The sequence below is a fragment of the Hakea prostrata genome, chromosome 9 (genome assembly GCF_041222555.1).
Source record: "Hakea prostrata isolate BN-2017 chromosome 9, UWA_Hpros_2, whole genome shotgun sequence".
Classification (NCBI taxonomy): Eukaryota; Viridiplantae; Streptophyta; class Magnoliopsida; order Proteales; family Proteaceae; genus Hakea; species Hakea prostrata.
This window is the reverse complement of record NC_142608.1, coordinates 53,040,331-53,053,611: the sequence shown is the minus strand read 5'-3', so window position 1 is coordinate 53,053,611 and position 13,281 is coordinate 53,040,331.

Genomic DNA, 13,281 nt, shown 5'->3' with positions numbered 1-13,281 from the left:
AACTTGTGTAAGATGCATGGTAACAATACTTGTTTCTCTTTTTCTCCAATTCTTTTTTTCTCTTTTCAATCTTTTTCAGTTTTCTCTCTTTAAAAAAACCATACAACCATGTTCCCTTCTTTTCTTCTGCTGCTTCTTCTTCCTTCTCTCTCACTTTCTTTCTTGTTCAGCAAAACAAAAGACTTCTTATTCCCAAGCTTCAGATCTCCAAAGCCAACCAACGTCTTCTGGTTCGACCTCCACGCTCTTCCCAAGCTCCTCAAAAAATCCTTTCTCTTCTGCTGGAGTTTGCTCTCTTTTTATAGATTAATTAAACTCAGAGTTTGAATCAAACTTAGAGTTCCTATCTGACTTAAACAAGGAGTGTTTTGACGTACAAATCGGACTAACTTAGAGATCTCCAATGAACAATCCCACCGTTGGATTTGAAGATCAAGTCGTGAAGCTCTCCTCCAAAAATCGGCTCAATCGGACACTAGATGACCATCCGATGAAGAGGTTGATCAAAACTGGACAGAGACCCTCAAAAACGGGATTCTTGAGAGACCCTCAAAAATGGGATTCTTGAGTTTTCTTTATTTGAATTGGATTCTTTCTCTCGGAACCTTTTTGTGTGTTGCTGTACCATATCAAAGCCCACTTAAGTTGCCAACAATGACAACACCTTCATTTTAGGCCAATGGAACAACAATATTGTATACTTCAGGTAAGATATATCAATTGTTATCCTTTTATCAGATCCTCTTGCTGCGGAAACTGTATTGCATGTGCATTCAGATGTATCAGTGAGATCCTTCATCATGCAAAGGCATCAATTATCGTGTGTGGTTTTGATACCTCTCTATAAGGGTATGTTTTCTGGTTCTTGTAATTCAATCTTAGAAAAGGACATTCGTCTTCGAGTAAGATATATATATATATATATATATATATATATATATATATATATATATATATATATATATATATATATATATATATATATATATATATATATATATATATATATATATATATATATATATATATATATATATATATATAATCCGATTTGCAAGATTAAATTTTGTTGGGGGGGGGGGAAATTTTTTTTTTTGGGGGGTTTGTTTTTTTTTTTTTTTTTTTTTGGGGGGGGTGGTGGGTGGGGGTGTGGGTGTTTTTTTGTGTGTTCCTTTTTTTTTTGTTTTTTTGGTGGTTTGGTTGTTGGTGGTGTTTTTGTTGCCCTCCGGGCCCGGGGGGGGGGGGGTGGGGGGGGGGGGGGGGGGGGGGGGTGATACACCGCAAGATCTAGGTTCGGGGACAATTCCATACAATACATGATAAAGTAAATTTAAATGGACCAGAGATAAATCGGTTCAAGTATTTAATAATCAAAAATGAAAAGAAAGGATTACAATATTCAAAATCCTTTCAAAACCGAACATCGAGTTATACGAAAAGAAAGAATATATAATGTTGCAGCGGAAATAATCTAAAGAATTCTAAGGAAAAGACTCTCCATAAGAGCGGTCTTGGCGAGAACGAGGAAGAGTCATGAGCCTCCACTTCGTCTCCAATTTCACCGTCACGGGTAACCACCGATAAGGGATCCTCAACGAAAAAGGGGTCCTCATGACCTGTAGAACAGATCTAAAGAAATAACAAAATAAAGGAATGAGTTCATAGAACTCGGTGAGGTAACACAATCACATCATATCTTCATACAATTCCAATTTCAACATTCATAAGACAAACATGTATTTAATAATATAAATAAACAAATGCAAAGTGATGATATGAGATTCCTAACTCTATAATGTAGTCTCTAAAGTAGACACGCATTAAGTCAAACACCGATCTTCTTTGGGCGGTCTCATCACTCTTCCCTCACGGCACTTAAGCCACGTCTGTTGGGTTCTCCGCGGTTGTTGGGTAAAGTCTCATCGAGCCATGGTTGGGGATTAAGTCACCACTCTCTCACATCACCATTGGCATAAGATGCGGCGCGTGTCGGGGACAAACCTAAGCCCGGTGCGGGGGTCATACGATCTCGTACTACAATGGTCCGGATATCTCCCCTCACGCCTAGTGCTCTGTTGGTTCAATACCTTCCCACCTATGAATGTAATCCTCAGCGGGAGGCATCTGTTGGATTACATCCCTTAACCCGGTGATCATCCACATATAATAGACGGGATGATCTCCATGTCCTCTCACGGGTCGTTTCACCGGTCTTGAGTGCCCATGAGCCCTTATCCGTTATATGCAACCCTACCTCTCAATGATGATAGTGGGCCTGCTCGATACGGGGACCCAGCCACTACCATCACGGGTTAACCGGCTTCAATACCCCTGCCGGAAGAGTAGTAGTACTCAAGAGGTCACCTAGCCCAACACTTCTAGACATGCCCTAAATATGCCAACCGGGTAGTTAGGGAAAGCGCCAAGGGCACCATAGGAATGCGTCCCATACCGCCTCCTCTCGGTATCCTATGGCGAGAAATGCCAAAAGGGCATTCCCCATTCTCCAACCACAACTAAGCAATCATATAACTAGGGCGATGGGCGAACCCACAACCCAAACGAGATAATACAAGGTAGAAGAAATAATAATATTTCTCTTCTCCCTTCACATACATTCACATTCCATATCATAACAACATTAATATATTTCACAGCAAGAGGCAACATCATAAGTAATAATGATAAACATATATTATGACAATTCATATTTATCAAAAGATATAAAACAACAACAATCAATTCAATATAATGGGTTGGTTATTCCTCACCTTTTACTTTGGTATTTCTCCACAGATCAATATCTCTTCCCACAAGGAAATAAACTTTGGGTAATTTATCCTAATCATGCAAAAGGATTAACCAAATAAAAATAAGAATTAATTTGGGTTTAGTAAAATATGTAAAAATATTCCCGTAACAACCCCAAATAGAACTCTAGGTTTTAACTCACCCTTTTAACCTAAATCGGCTAAAAGTTATAATTTTGTCTTTAATTGAAGTCGAAATGAAATGAAATTGTGGGGAAAAATTAATTGGAAATAAAGAGATCACAAGGGTGTTCTCAATTTAATTTAATTTGACCTAAATCAAAGTGCCCCAAATTGGCTCTCATAAATCACCCGTGGGTAACCTAGAGAGTCAAAATGAATCACCCTTATCATGGGATTGCACCAATAACTCATTTATTAGAAAGCGACATTAAAATGAAAATTGAGAAATAAGCTATCAACCTAAACATGCTTCCCTTTCAAGATTCCTCAAAAGGGAAGGAGAGAAAATACTCACAAAATTGTGAGTAAGAGAAGGATTAAATAAAACTAACCTTTCTTGAAATTTTCTTGAAGATTCGAATCACAGAATGCCTCCGGAAGAATGGAAATCGCCCCCTCTTTCGTTTCTCCTCTTCCCGCAGCCTCAAAGTCGTTCTTGTAAAATAAAAAGCGGCTACGGATGAGTTAAAACATAAAATAGGGTTTAAGAATCCGAAATTCCGTTTTTGCCCCTAAATAGAAAATAGGGTGGGGGATTGGTTCACCCAACCGGCCCAACTTTCCGTCCATGGTTGGACCCCCAAACGGACTCGGAATTCAGTGAATTTTAGCTCGTTGGAAAGGTATTTCGACGATCTTCGATTTGATACCTTATTTGTCTCCATTGGATTATCCATCGCCGATTCTACGAATATGCCAAAACCGCCTTTTAACACCATCGTGATGAATCTTCTCTCTTCTTTTAAACTCCATGAGAGTTATCAAATCATCACTAGGTTCATCCACGATCATTTGGTCCTCCTCCGAACCTTCGGGCTCAACTCGAATGGTCCACAGTTGTTGCCGACTCAAGGCCCGGGTTCGCGGTCCTGAAACCATAGGTTAACGGGTTAGAAATCCGGGGGATTTCACATTCCTCCCCCCCTTAAAAGAAATTTCGTCCCCGAAATTGACGTACCTGAGGCACCAAAGAGGATAGGATACTTTGCTCGCATTTCATCTTCCTTTTCCCACGAAGCTTCTTCTCTTGTGTGATTCTTCCACCTAATCTTCACCAAAGGAATGGTTCGATTCCGGAGTTGCTTGTCCATTCGGTCCAAAATCTCTCTGACCTCTTCTTCATAAGACAAATCTGCACTCAATCCTTCAGGTTCTTGTGGTAATAGGTGTTCCGGGTTCTCTATGCATTGACGAAGCATAGAAACATGGAACACACTATGTACACCTGCCAAAGATGTCGGGAGTGCCAACCGATAAGCAACTGGTCCAACCTTCTCTAAAATCTCAAAAGGACCAATATATCTTGGACTAAGCTTCCCCTTGATGTTGAACCTCATCACACCTCTCATTGGTGAGACCTTCAGAAAAGCCCTTTCGCCTACTTGAAATTCTAGATCTGTTCTCCTTTTATCTGCATAGGATTTCTGCCTAGATTGAGCTGCCTTGATTCTTTCTCTAATCAAGTCAACCATAGCTCCAGTGGCTTCTATCAACTCAGGACCCAAAACTCTTCGTTCTCCAACTTCATCCCAATAGAGGGGAGTTCTACATATCTGTCCATACAAAGCCTTGAACGGTGCCATGCCAATGGTAGGCGATAGCTGTTGTTGTAAGCGAACTCCACCAATGCTAAGTGTTCATCCCAACTTCCACTCATGTCAGCTACACAAGCACGAAGCATGTCCTCCAAGATCTGAATGGTTCTTTCAGATTGTCCATCCGTTTGGGGATGATGAGCTGTACTCAAGTTTAACTGGGTACCCAAAGCTTTTTGCAGACTCTTCCAAAATCTTGAAGTAAATCTCGGATCACGATCCGACACAATACTCTACCGGCACACCATGTAATCTCACTACGTTATCCACATATAACCTTGCCAGTTTGTCCATGGTGAAAGTAATCTTCATAGGAATAAAATGTGCCGATTTTGTCAATCGGTCCACCACTACCCACACTGTGTCGTTTCCTTTATTGGTCCGAGGCAAACTCGTGACGAAGTCCATCGTGATGTCTTCCCACTTCCAACTTGGCACATGAAGTGGTTGCAAAAGACCTGCAGATGGTTGTCGAACGGCTTTTACCCTTTGGCAAGTTCCACACTTGGCCACAAAGTCTTCAACATCGCTTTTCAGACCAACCCACCAATAGTGCTCTTTCAAGTCTTTGTACATCTTGGTGCTACCGGGATGCACAGTGAACACGAGTAATGTGCTTCACCCAAAATCTCTTTCCTAAGATCTTCATTCGCCGGTACGCATATTCTTCCCTTGTACACTAAAGCATTATCGGAGGATAAAGTAAAGTCAATCACCTGTTGAGGGTCTGAAGAAATCTTCTCTAACTTCTCTTGCAACAAAGGATCTGAAGACTGCAAGGTAATAATCCTATCTCTTAGGGTAGGCCTTGCTGTCAATGCGGCAAGGATTACCTCAGAACCTTCCGGTAAAATCTCCAACTCAAACCTCACAATAGAGTTCAACAACGTTTTACTAAGAACGTTAAGATCAGTCACTCCCCGAGTGCTCTTCCTACTCAAGGCATCGGCCACTACATTTGCTTTACCGGATGGTCTTGGATATCGCAATCATAGTCCGTTACCAGCTCCAACCACCGACGTTGTCTCATATTCAACTCCTTACGGGTGAAAAAGTATTTCAAGCTCTTATGGTCGGTGAAGATGGCTATCTTCTCTCCATAAAGGTAGTGGCGCCATATCTTCAAAGCAAAAACCACCGCAGCCAACTCAAGATCATGGGTGGGATAGTTGTGTTCATAATCCTTGAGTTGCCGTGATGCATAGGCTACCACTTTTCCATGTTGCATTAACACACAACCAAGACCGATCTTTGATGCATCCGTGTAGACCGTCAATCCTCCAGAGTTATCAGGTACAGTCAAAACCGGTGCATTAGTCAATCTCTTCTTCAACTCTTGGAAGTTCTTTTCACATGATTCACTCCACACGAACTTTACGCCTTTCTTCGTCAATCTTGTCATTGGGGCGGATAACCTAGAGAAATTTTCAATGAATCTCCTATAGTATCCAGCAAGTCCCGGGAAACTTCTGATTTCGGTGACCGATTTGGGTTGGTCCCAATCTGCCACTGCCTTGACCTTATCTGGATCCACTTTGATTCCGTCTGCAGATACAACATGTCCCAAAAACACTACTTGTGAAAGCCAAAATTCACACTTGGAAAACTTCGCATACAACTTCTTTTCTCTTAACCTTTGCAAAGCAAATCTTAAGTGTTCGACATGCTCTTTCTCATCCTTAGAATAAATTAAGATGTCATCAATAAAAACTATGATAAATTTATCTAAGACATCATGAAATATCCTATTCATCAAATCCATGAAAGCAGCTGGTGCATTAGTCAGACCGAACGGCATCACTTTGAATTCGTAATGACCATATCGAGTCCTAAAAGCCGTTTTACATATGTCATTGGCTTTCACTCTCGAGTTGATGATATCCGACCGCAAATCAATTTTAGAGAAAATTGAGGCTCCCTTCAATTGATCAAACAAATCATCAATTCTCGGTAAGGGATATCTATTCTTGATAGTAAGTTTGTTCAACTCTCTATAGTCGATACACATCCTCATACTTCCATCCTTCTTCTTCACAAACAACACCGGAGCTCCCCAAGGAGATACACTAGGTTGAATGAAACCTCTCCCTAGTAGCTCATTTAGTTGGTCTTGAAGTTCTTTTAACTCCATGGGTGCCATTCTGTAAGGAGCTTTGGACACCGGTGCAGCTCCAGGTACCAATTCAATGGCAAATTCCAACTCTCTTTCTGGGGGTATCCCGGGTAATTCATCAGGAAAAACATCCCTGAAATTCTTCACTACTTTAAGGTCTTCAATGGATTTCACTTCCTTCTTTTCTTCAATAAAAGCACAAAGTTTAGCACCTCCAACTAGTTCTTTAACTTGAAGTGCTGCCACTAAAGTCTTCTCACATTGTTTTCCCAAATCACCTTGGAACTCAAAGGCGGGGGCTATCAATGGGATGAAATTGAACTTTCTTTTTCGAACATGAGATGACTGCCTTGTGTCTTGTTAGCCAATCCATGCCTAAGATAGCATCAAAGTCCTTCATATCCAATTTCACAAGTTGAGCCTCTAAGTCTTTTCCTTCAACGGTTATAGGACAAGGTCCAACTACTTCATTAAGTTTTACTAGAGTCCGAGTAGGTGTACTAACCACTAGTTCATGACACAATTTACTAGATGGTAAAGAAGTACGCCTCACAAATGATGATGCAATAAATGAGTGTGAGGCTCCAGTGTCAAACAATATAAATGCGAGGAGCTGAAGCAATAAGAAGAGTACTGTCACCACATCATGACTCGGGTCTATCTCGGTTCCAGTCACACTATACATCTTTCCACTTTGAGGTTGTTGAGGTGGCTTTGAAAGAAGTATTAGGCTGGCTTCCTTTACGTGGGCGAAACGAGCAAGATGTCCGGGTTTCTTGCAATAGAAGCATAAAAGCTCTCCTGAACCTCGAACGCAGCTGGCTGGACTGCTGGTCTAGGGCCATTTACGGGACGCGGATTTGCATAGATAGGTCCCGATGGTGGAGTAGTACCAGCTGGCCGCATAGGTGCACCACTATTCCCATAACCAAACCCCGATCCTCTTGGTTGAAAATGAGTCTTTGGGGTAAGGTGAAGGCCTATTGAACCTTCCTTGATTTACTGCGACATAAGGGACGGGACCCTTATTAGCTAGACTTCTCTGCAGTTGGTAGGTCTCTCTTTCACCTTCCTCAATCTTTTTCGCCGCTTGCACCACTTGAGCATAACTCGTGATAGGTTGTATGGCCATATAAGTTCCGATGGTTGGCCTCAAACCTTTCGCGAATTTCTTGGCTTTCTCCAAGTCGGCCCTCATAAATCTTTGGAGCAAAGAAGAAGAGCTCCTCGAATTTCGTTGATAATCAAGAACAGAGAGAGGCCCCTGCTGAAGCGCCATGAATTCAGCTTCTTTGGAGTCTCTTACCGACATTGGGAAGTAGTTTTCGCAGAATGCTTCCTTGAAAATCTCCCACGTGATCACTGGATGCTTTGCCGCCAAGACAGGTTGGGTGGCGTTCCACCAAGCATCCGCCTCATGTTGAAGCTTTTGTTCAGCACACACTATCTTCTGTTCCTCATCACACCTTAAGTGACGGAAAGCTTTCTCCATTTCTCTTAACCACTTATTCGGGAACAAGACGTCCTTCGTGATTCCTGAGAATGCTGGGACACGAAGCTTGAGGAATTGTTCCATCAGTCTGTTGTGAGATACAACACCGGTAGTCCCATCATTCCCTCCCTGAGCGGAGGTTCCAGCGCCAGGGGCTTGAGGTGCAGGCCTGTTCCCTATAGCCACCACTCCTTGCATGAGAGCATTGATCTGAGTCTGCTGCTGGTGCATCATGTTTGTTATAATGTTGAACACATCCTGAGTTGTGGCCAACGGTGGTGCTTCGGGTATGATACCTTCTTGAGTAGCCGGCGTTTCTGTATTAGGTAGACGAACACCATCTACTCCTACTTGAGTGGAATCATTAGGAGAGCCCTCGGTACTTCCGTTTCCGACCGATCGATTCCTCAAATTAACCATCCTGATAACACCATAAACTCATTAATTCCAAAATCACGACATAAAACATCAAATCTTTATATCCAACTCCAGCAATAGATGAGTTAAAAGCAAGCATGAAAAAACCAGTTGAAGCGCATGAAAAGATTCCAGATTTTTTTTTTTTTTTTTTTTTTTTTTGTGTGGAAAGGGGGGGGTTGGCCCGGGTGCTTCATGCCACCGGCCACACGCCCGGCAGCTCTCTGGAAATCAGAGATCTGCCAAATAGAATTTTTTTTTTTTTTTTTTTTGACCAGGGGGGTTGGCTCGGGCGCTTCATGCTACCGGTCACACGCCCGGCAGCTCTCTGGAAATCAGAGATCTGTCAGACAGATTTTTTTTTTTTTTTTTTTTTTTTTTTTTTTTTTTTTTCGTTCGGAAACCACTCTGCGTGTGGCGCTCGCGCTGGCGCTGCACGCGTAGACGGCTACGCAGCCGTCTGCTGCTAGCGTGGCCGTCTGCGCAGCCCTGCGCTGCGCACGCTAGCGCGCCAAACCGCCTTTGGGGGGTCGTTTTATACGATCTCCCACCCCCAAAAACGTGATTTTTCACACTTTTCTCACCTCTTTTCACCTTTTCACTTTCCTCTCCTACTTTGGGGTTAGGTCTTCCATACCTCTAGCTTCGACCTAGCCACGTACAATGCTCAAACGCACCTCCGACAGCAAATCATCCGCGAAACCAAAGGTAACCTTTCTCCACATAATTCTTTTGTGAGATTTTGCTTGGTTTTCACGTTTTTTTTTTTTTTTTGCAAGTGGGATTTCATGTATTCTTTTAGATCCACTATCCTCATATTATTCTCTTCACTTTTCAAATTTTTTTTTTTTTTCCAAAACTCAGATGGCTCCACGTGGTAAAGGTCGTGGACGAGTTCGGGGAGTCCAACATCCCGAATTATTCGACACCGTCGAAGCAGAAACGTTGTATCTCAACTCCTTCCAAAATCGTCTCATTGAGTATGAACGGTTCGTTGAGCCGCTCCCAGTGGCTCCATTCAAGGTATATGAAAGATTTGCGGCACTAGGATGGGGCGGCATGCTGAACTTCAACGAACCGGCTTACCCCGATTTGATCCGATACTTTTACAGGCAATCGACTTTTCTTTGAGCTTCCAGATAACGATGGAGGAACCGTTCTCACTATCCGGTCTCGGGTTAGAGGTACACTCATCCAATTCAACACTGAGTTATTAGCTGCAATTATGGATGTACCATACGTACCCGATGAGATGAGGTGGATTCCACCCGGCGGTGGGAATGATTTCATTAATTACACCGAGAGATTCCTCATCTTTTCGATGCTGTGCAATCGCGAGTGCGATCACGTGCGCCTGGGGAGAAACATGCTTCCTTCTCCGAGACTTATTTCTCGCATTGTGAGTCGCAACATCTTGCCCAAAGGTGGGCATCAAGATGAGATATCGATCATGCAGGCGTTCATCACTTTCGCCATTTATGTGGGATATCGCATAGACCTTGCATACATCATTCAGTGTGCAATGATTCATAAAGTGCAAAATCCAGAGGTATCACACATTGGGCACGGGCGTCTCTTAACTCGAATCTTCAAACACTTCGGAGTAGACTTCTCGGCACCAGAAGAATTGAGAGAAAATATGGGAGACAACATTGGGAGGAAACTTATATCTCAAATGGATATTCGAGATGGACCCAACTCTCCAGTTTTAACGGATGATGATGAAGGAGGTAAGCAACAGAAGCATGTGCCAACAGAGTGTCACATGGAGAAGGGTGAGTCTTCCCGTAGTAGGAAGGCTCCACCGATACCCGCAGTTGATCCCGCCATGTGGGAAACACTCTTGGCCGCAATTGGAAGAGTGCAGTGAGAATCAAAATTTTATGGGTCAGCAAATTGTAGAAATTCACACTCAACAGCAGGAGATGGTCCGACGAATGAGAGACATCCATGCCCGAGTCGAGCATTGGGAGAACTTCCTTCGTCAGTACATGCCCCCGCCAGAGCGCTAGAGATTTACTTGTTCCACTCAGTTTTATTTTATTTCGAACATATAATTTATTATGCGTGTTTGTCCACGCTCTTCCACTTGATATGGGGTTGTAATATTTTGAATCTAAAATTTTACCAGTTATGAATTTTGATATTTCATATACTTATTATGATTTATGCTTCAGTTGGATTAATAGCATATGTGACTTTGGATTTCATATACTTATTGTATCTTATTAAAATTGGATTCATTATGCACTTGAAAAATTCAATTTTTTCCTAAGTTCATGTTAAGCCTATTATTCACTCCTATTCAATAGAGTCATTTATGGATCGATGACTCAGATGCCCCTACTGTATCATATAAAGTTAGGACTTGTATGAACCTGGCTCGGATACCACCTTCTGTCACACCCCACCCAGCCGGATCCGGTCATACCCGAATACCCGTGGGGGTGATACACCGCAAGATCTAGGTTCAGGGACAATTCCATACAATACATGATAAAGTAAATTTAAATGGACCGAGAGATAAATCGGTTCAAGTATTTAATAATCAAAAATGAAAAGAAAGGATTACAATATTCAAAATCCTTTCAAAACTGAACATCAGAGTTATACGAAAAGAAAGAATATATAATGTTGCAGCGGAAATAATCTAAAGAATTCTAAGGAAAAGACTCTCCATAAGAGCAGTCTTGGCGAGAACAGGGAAGAGTCATGAGCCTCCACTTCGTCTCCAATTTCACCGTGCTGGGTAACCACCGATAAGGGATCCTCAACGAAAAAGGGGTCCTCATGACTGTAGAACAGTCTAAAGAAATAACAAAATAAAGGAATGAGTTCATAGAACTCGGTGAGGTAACACAATCACATCATATCTTCATACAATTCCAATTTCAACATTCATAAGACAAACATGTATTTAATAATATAAATAAACAAATGCAAAGTGATGATATGAGATTCCTAACTCTATAATGTAGTCTCTAAAGTAGACACGCATTAAGTCAAACACCGAGTCTTCTTTGGGCGGTCTCATCACTCTTCCCTCACGGCACTTAAGCACGCACGTCCGTTGGGTTCTCCGCGGTTGTTGGGTAAAGTCTCATCGAGCCATGGTTGGGGATTAAGTCACCACTCTCTCACATCACCATTGGCATAAGATCGGCGCGTGTCGGGGACAAACCTAAGCCCGGTGCGGGGTCATACTGAGTCTCGTACTACAATGGTCCGGATATCTCCCCTCACGCCTAGTGCTCTGTTGGTTCAATACCTTCCCACCTATGAATGTAATCCTCAACGGGAGGCATCTGTTGGATTACATCCCTTAACCCAGTGATCATCCACATATAATAGACGGGATGATCTCCATGTCCTCTCACGGGTCGTTTCACCGGTCTTGAGTGCCCATGAGCCCTTATACGTTATATGCAACCCTACCTCTCAATGATGATAGTGGGCCTGCTCGATACGGGGACCCAGCCACTACCATCACGGGTTAACCGGCTTCAATACCCCTGCCGGAAGAGTAGTAGTACTCAAGAGGTCACCTAGCCCAACACTTCTAGACATGCCCTAAATATGCCAACCGGTAGTTAGGGAAAGCGCCAAGGGCACCATAGGAATGCGTCCCATACCGCCTCCTCTCGGTATCCTATGGCGAGAAATGCCAAAAGGGCATTCCCCATTCTCCAACCACAACTAAGCAATCATATAACTAGGGCGATGGGCGAACCCACAACCCAAACGAGATAATACAAGGTAGAAGAAATAATAATATTTCTCTTCTCCCTTCACATACATTCACATTCCATATCATAACAACATTAATATATTTCACAGCAAGAGGCAACATCATAAGTAATAATGATAAACATATATTATGACAATTCATATTTATCAAAAGATATAAAACAACAACAATCAATTCAATATAATGGGTTGGTTATTCCTCACCTTTTACTTTGGTATTTCTCCACAGATCAATATCTCTTCCCACAAGGAAATAAACTTTGGGTAATTTATCCTAATCATGCAAAAGGATTAACCAAATAAAAATAAGAATTAATTTGGGTTTAGTAAAATATGTAAAAATATTCCCGTAACAACCCCAAATAGAACTCTAGGTTTTAACTCACCCTTTTAACCTAAATCGGCTAAAAGTTATAATTTTGTCTTTAATTGAAGTCGAAATGAAATGAAATTGTGGGGAAAAATTAATTGGAAATAAAGAGATCACAAGGGTATTCTCAATTTAATTTAATTTGACCTAAATCACAGTGCCCCAAATTGGCTCTCATAAATCACCCGTGGGTAACCTAGAGAGTCAAAATGAATCACCCTTATCATGGGATTGCACCAATAACTCATTTATTAGAAAGCGACATTAAAATGAAAATTGAGAAATAAGCTATCAACCTAAACATGCTTCCCTTTCAAGATTCCTCAAAAGGGAAGGAGAGAAAATACTCACAAAATTGTGAGTAAGAGAAGGATTAAATAAAACTAACCTTTCTTGAAATTTTCTTGAAGATTCGAATCACAGAATGCCTCCGGAAGAATGGAAATCGCCCCCTCTTTCGTTTCTCCTCTTCCCGCAGCCTCAAAGTCGTTCTTGTAAAATAAAAAGCGGCTACGGATGAGTTAAAACATAAAATAGGGTTTAAGAATCCGAAA